Source organism: Corvus cornix, chromosome 5 (assembly GCF_000738735.6).
Source record: "Corvus cornix cornix isolate S_Up_H32 chromosome 5, ASM73873v5, whole genome shotgun sequence".
Classification (NCBI taxonomy): domain Eukaryota; kingdom Metazoa; phylum Chordata; class Aves; order Passeriformes; family Corvidae; genus Corvus; species Corvus cornix.
The window spans coordinates 46,691,727-46,697,726 of NC_046335.1; the positions used below are offsets into that span (position 1 = coordinate 46,691,727).

The 6,000-nt window shown below is 38.3% G+C and overlaps 1 long non-coding RNA gene across 2 annotated transcripts in view; it reads left to right on the plus strand.

Annotated features, from left to right (window-relative positions):
• The window catches only part of LOC120410011, a 63,400-nt gene extending 58,024 nt beyond the window's left edge, over positions 1–5,376 (plus strand). For both annotated transcript variants that reach the window (XR_005601915.1, XR_005601916.1), the window contains exons 3-4: positions 4,027–4,225; positions 5,033–5,376. This is a non-coding gene — a long non-coding RNA (uncharacterized LOC120410011). The remainder of the gene's footprint in view (positions 1–4,026; positions 4,226–5,032) is intronic.
• The last annotated feature ends 624 nt before the right edge of the window (positions 5,377–6,000 follow it).

Consider the following 6,000-nt stretch of genomic DNA (forward strand, 5'->3'; position numbering starts at 1 on the left):
AAGTTATTATTATATATTGTACTAATATCCCAAATCTTGCTAGTTCTTTGTGTAAACATTGAAATCAGTATCTGTTGTGGACATAAATCCATTCAATGTTTCGTTCATGATTTTAATAATACCACTTCTTGATAATATCAACCTTGGATGGGCAACAAATATTGACAAGTTACAGAGGGAAATAGATGCCAGAAGCCAGCCAGGCAAGTGGCATACAGTTTGCTGTAATATCCAGTTAGCAGGTCTGTAAAACAGCATCCTTTAACTTCCTGTTTAACATGAGGTAGGCTTGCAAGTCTTATGCTTCCAGAGCATTGCTGCACATTCTTTCACATGCCAGTTGCCAGGAATTTTTACTGCAGTTTTTCATCCTTATAAGAGAGATTCTCAAATCAGACTTCAATTTGTAACTACCAGTGGCTCTTATGATGGTTACATCTCCTGCTAGCAATAGGAAAAGACTTATGGCTGTTCTCAAATAATGCAGCCAAGGATATGCTAGTCAGACTCCAGGTGTTGAGGATGTAAGGACCAATTGGCACTAATCTGGATAGCTGCAAAACTCTCTAAATACATTATTAATTGTAGAGGGTAAACCTTCTCCTTAAGCTCAATGATCTTGCAGGTGAGGGTAGGGACACATGAAGGAAGCAGTCTGTCCATAACACCTCCTGTTCAGCTCAGCCCCTCTCACTTCCATTTCCAGATGGTTCTCTTTTAGCTCACCTTAACCAGAGTTGCAATGCCTTCAAGAAACGGTGTGCTGTAAGCAAATCTGGTTTGGGATTGTGGCCAAGTTTAAGATGCAGCATTACCAGTGTACAGGATACTTCCAACAATTACCATTCCTTCCACTTTTCCTCCTTAATCTCCCAACATTCCCGTGAGAGGGGGACAAGAAGATTCACTGCACACCCACCAGGACACAGCGTCGTGTCGCTTCCATCATGAGTAGTTTTATTCTTTGTAGTTATTGGAATGAAGAGAAAAGGTAATGCAGGGGAGATCTGTCTGGAGCTGTTTCTCCAATACTCTGTATCACACCATTTCTTCCCTGCTTTGAATAAGCACACAACAAGAAGGCTGCCAACAAAAGCATTGTTTCTGACTTTCAGTGTTTCAACAAATACTATCTTGACACTATGAAATGTGGCTCTGAGTTTTAAATGACTTGTTTTCAGGGAATGGCTGAGGCAGGAGTGATTGAACTCATGCACAGAGTGCAGGCACTTAAAATCTTCACCAGTGCCATAGCTCTGGCCTCCACTCTTTCTTAGCACTTAACCTGACATTGTTATTAAATACTGAGCTCTGTTGTACACTGCCCTAGACAGCGGCTAGGCTTGTTGTGTATTTAAGATTTCAATAGGATTTGTCCTGGCTAATCTTACATGTTGTAACTGCACAGTGTAAAACAGCCAGTGCTCTTTATACAGGGAAAGCGTCCTTAGACCCATTTATTTACCTACTCGTACCATTCTGGCTCTGACCAGCTTTTTCAGGCATTTCTACTCTATCCCTTTATTTACCAAGGTGAGAACCAGCACTAACCATCATCCCTTCAATTCCTCTGATTTTTAAACTTCTAAGCTAGGACCCTAAGACATACCCATTTTTACTTAAAACACACACATGAAAAAGAAAGAAAGGAAAAAAGGAAAGTAACCCAAGCCTGCTTTCCTCACTTTAGAAGTTAAAAAAAATGCACATTCTGAGCCCAAGGAATTTTCCCCTAGCTTCTGTAAAAGTAGATTGTCAAAGTACATTGCTTATCAAGGTGGATCATCTCCCAGGACCACTGGATTTAGTGGATTGCACAACACAGAGATAATCATTACTTCCATAAGAGTTGAGAGTATACTGACAAAAGGCCTTGCTTTTAGAACAGCATAAAAAGTTTTGTGATTATCTGCAAAGGGATCCTTCAGTGGAAAAAGTTTAATTGAATATCAAGATTTTATAGGTCAGATACAGTGGAACCTCTTTTTACTACGTAAGAATCTATGATATTATAATGTTACATGAGAGAAAATGTACAAAATTTGTATTATGAACTCCTAGTGATACTTACAATTCAGCTTGGAACCACTAGAAGGGAACATGATTGTGCTAAGGAAACATCTTGTATTTCCTCAGCCTCCCTAATCAGTGTAAATGTAATGAATTAATGTGAGCCATGACAAGCTGGTTCAAACGAGGGTCTGGCTTGATGGAGCTTCAAGCTACGATGTGCATAAACAGCTTGGTAATTACTAAGTGTTACAGAAATTTTAAAAGAAAAAATCGTTGAAGCCTTTTGATATGCAGCAATTACAGCAAAGTTGAAATACACCACAAAGACTAGATAACAGGCTGAAGTGACTGTTTTACAGCTCCAATGTGGTCAAAACACTTTTGGCTACTTGCAGCCCAAACAATTCCTAACACAGTGAAAGGCTTCTCTCACTTTTTTTACCTATAGTCAGTATTCTTTCTTAATCTGATCCACCTTAACTTGTGTGGGATGAAACAGGACTGATTTTCTGGGAACTGAAACTCTGCATGAAAAACAAGGCTGTCAAACTGATTTTAACTAATTTTTGACATAAATCTTTCAGCAAACCAACCTAGTGTTCAGCTGGGAAATGCTTCAGCTGCCGATGCATGTAGTGTAGGCTTTCCCCCCTAGAGTCTTCTCTTAGAAAGTAAGACTCTGTCATTTAGCAGTGTTGAGTATATAACAACTAAAACAGCTTTTCAACAGATGCAGGCAATACTCTGCCATTGGGAATGTCTGAGCCAAGAAGGGATGTTTGCCTAAATGATTTGCCCTAAATGTAAATTGGTAAGTTACATGAAGAAAGTACAGGATAAAATGTGTGTGAGAGCATAGTCTGGGATATAGAGGAATCTGATTCAACAAAAATAATCACCTGATGGCTTTGAGTCAAGAAATGTGGTGTTTGGAATATCATTGACAAAGCATGGGACTCACATGCAGGTTTCCTTCTGTCCAGCCCAACTGAGTTATGCTGAAGTGCTTTGAAATTATACCAGCATAAGAGACTTGGGTTTCCTGGAGCCTTGAATTCAATCCAAAACCTGCAAGAAAAGAAAGCGCTCCCCACCTGTTTGCAAGAATGATTCAGAGAGAACAAATGAGCATACAAAGGAGTTCCAAAACTTCAGGATCCACACCATAAGAGCAAACTTACTTTTCCTGTTTCTGTTCTTGTTGGACAGAAACGCAAAATGAGATGAACCGCCTTCTGGATTGTGTTTGTTTCAGAAGACTTGTGTTTGCTTAAGAGCCCACTGCCTGCTATGAAACATATGTCAAACTCTTCTATTTCTTTCTTAGGTTGTAGAGACTAATTTATTTGTTTATTCTTGTGAAGATACAAAAAAAAGTCTCCTCATTTCATGACAATATTTTCTCTATCAAAAATGTTACTGCATTGATAAGGCTGATAGTGGAAAAAAGCCCTTTGTGTCAATATTAATCTGAGATCAATTTCAGTAAGACACTCTACTTCACCTTCAATTTCCAAGAATCAGCTTTTTACAGAAATATTTTTGCCATCCATTTTCATGGTCATGTAATTAGTTCAACAATGGACAAGCTTTCTTCAAATCTCTTCAGCATCCACTGCATAGAGATTATAAGGTTGTCAATTCAGATCTGCATTTGATGCATTCATTACTGCATATTTTAATTGATCTAGTGCAGTGTTTTCTATCTGTAGTGTCCAAAATTCTTTCCAGAAACTTTAACAACATTCCTAATTTATTAAGAGCAATATAAACAAGAGATAACTGTGCCTTATTGTGTTGTATAAAAGGAGTCATAGCTCTCCATACTTGCATAAAGGCATCAGCCCATAAGCACATACTAGAACTAACACACACATCTGGCATGATTATAGACAGTGTTCTTACTTCCCTAATCAGCAGCTCACAAAAATCAGTTTCAGATATGACATCTACGTGTGATTCTCTCTGTTCAATTTATAATTAATAATTCAGACTCTCCCTTCATTTCATCAGAAATATTGTTAGCACTCGAAGGAGGTGAAGAGTTAGAAGATGTACACTCAGAATTAGAGAACAGCTGCAACAATCACTACTAGCTTACAACATCAATCTCCTACTGAAAACTGACAGTCAAACTACCATGGATAAAGTTTGCTTGATGATGGCAACAGAAAAAGGCAGACTCCCTAACTGCAAGACATTTCCATTCATGGTAAGAAATTTCAGTCCATACAATTCTTATTTTCAAAACATGAACATGCAACACCAGTTTTCAGCCATTTGCAGCAACGGACCAAAGCAGATAAGGATTTTCATGGTTCTCAGATCAATAAAGCCGAAAACTGACTATAAAAGAGATCAACAGACAATTCATCCACTGACATATTGAATGTTCAATACAGTACAAGTCTAGCTGCTCAAGTTTGACAGCATTCTTGTTTTATATCATACTTCAGCATTGCAAAGTGATAAGGAGGCTGACAGCTCAGCTTAGCAAACCATGCAAGACCAATTAGTCACCTCCATGATGCATATTTAGAGAATATATCTAAACCCCACGGTCTGTGATAATTTACAACACAGAGCCCATGAGAATTTCTCATGAGTAGTTCTCCTCTCCCTAGTCAGAGTGACAGAGGAAGGGTTACTTACGTGAGCAGGGAGTGCAGGCTATCAGAAGTCGCAATGTGCCATCTTTGTGCGTACGCAGTATTACACAACCCCGAGTCTGTGATTGGATCCTGCTGCTCTCCACTGGACTGTGTGCACATCAGGCACCTGCTGCAGGTAGGTGAACCCGGATTCGAGGTTCAGTGAGAGCACACTGGGAGCATGATGGTTGTCCACAGTCCTCTCTCGCTATCTGGAGAATTTGACCACTTCTGAGTGAAAATGGCACACAGATGGCACCATGTAGAAATGGATTCAGATTCTCCCTTATTTTCAATAGCACTTTTTTGATACTGTGCATATCTGTTTAAACTGGAATTTTTACACCTGGTGATTTGTTTTCTTCTAGATGCTATGCTGGACACTTCAACATCTCAGCTGCAGAACTGTAGGACCTTCACAGTTCTATCTGAAGACCACACACTAAACATGCAACTACCAAAATAAAGTTCAGTATTTTGAAAATTAATCCTAGGGGTTTTAGACCATTTGCCCCCAAAATTACTATGCCTTATTTAGCAATATGTAAAACAAAGATAATATATCCCAAGTACTTAAAAATACATTTTCAAAAGCAATACACTACTAGTGATGAACTTCTCAGGGACTCCAGTGATGGGCACCACAGGAAAGTGACTGAGGAAATTGCTGGCTCTGTATTCAGCGAGGATTGAATAACACACAGTAACAAAGTGTTAGGACACATAGGTAAAAATAATTGAACAAATGACTGAAAAGACATTATCTAAGCTCTGACTAAAAAAAGCAAGAACCCTCTAAGAAACCTAATATTTCATCCATGTCATTTAAAACTATCACATGGAACTGCACTGATTGTCTTAACATCAATACCTCCTAGTGCTTTGACATTGCAAACTTAATAACACTTTATGAAAATAAATATAAATTGGCATAAAATTTTCTAAAATAAAAATAAAACTATAGGTACAAACTATGAACACAATAAAGCCTCATATTAATAACTACATGTGAGCATCAGGTTTGTCTCCAGAGTGATTATGATTATGATCCCTGCCACTGCAATAAGGTCTTAAAGAAATTATAGCAGTCCTTTGATGTTTATAAACCTTATCCAAATTTCCAAATGAAATCAATTTGTGGCTAATTTGTGCCTCCCTGCATTTGTTCAACATCTTCCATTAGTTTAAGTTTTTATGCTGTACCAGTATCCAAGTTTGTGAGCTGAAATGCTAAATACAGAAGAGGAACTTTTAAAAGTTACTTTACAATAGAGATTGAACACACATCCAGAGATACCCCCATGCAACATGTTCTCCCTTCAAGGAGGATGACAGA